General features: G+C 41.5%; 1 non-coding gene across 1 annotated transcript; it reads left to right on the top strand.

Moving 5' to 3' along the window:
* On the top strand, positions 1-108 carry LOC112782070 (small nucleolar RNA R71). The gene has a single exon (XR_003192811.1). It is a non-coding gene; the product is annotated as a small nucleolar RNA R71 (small nucleolar RNA).
* Positions 109-410: the final 302 nt, after the last annotated feature.

Here is a 410-nt window from a genome sequence, read left to right as displayed (position 1 = left end):
AAGCATGTTAGAAGGACACTTTTTGGTCAGTTCCTTGTATCTCTCCCAAGCTTCATAGAGGGATTCACCTTCCTTTTGTCTGAAGGTTTGAACATTCACTCTAAGCTTACTAATCTTTTGAGGAGGAAAGAACTTGGCTAAGAAAGCCGTGACCAGCTTATCCCAAGAGTTTAGGCTATCCTTAGGTTGAGAGTCCAACCATATTCTAGCTCTGTCTCTTACAGCAAACGGGAAAAGCATGAGTCTGTAGACCTCGATATCAACCCCGTTGGTCTTAACAGTATCACAGATCTGCAAGAATTCAGTTAAGAACTGAAAAGGATCTTCTGATGGAAGTCCATAAAACTTGCAGTTCTGTTGCATCAGAGAAACTAATTGAGGTTTCAGCTCAAAGTTGTTTGCTCCAATGG

The sequence above is a fragment of the Arachis hypogaea genome, chromosome 19, assembly GCF_003086295.3.
Source record: "Arachis hypogaea cultivar Tifrunner chromosome 19, arahy.Tifrunner.gnm2.J5K5, whole genome shotgun sequence".
Lineage (NCBI taxonomy): Eukaryota > Viridiplantae > Streptophyta > Magnoliopsida > Fabales > Fabaceae > Arachis > Arachis hypogaea.
This window is presented reverse-complemented; position numbering and strand designations above follow the sequence as displayed.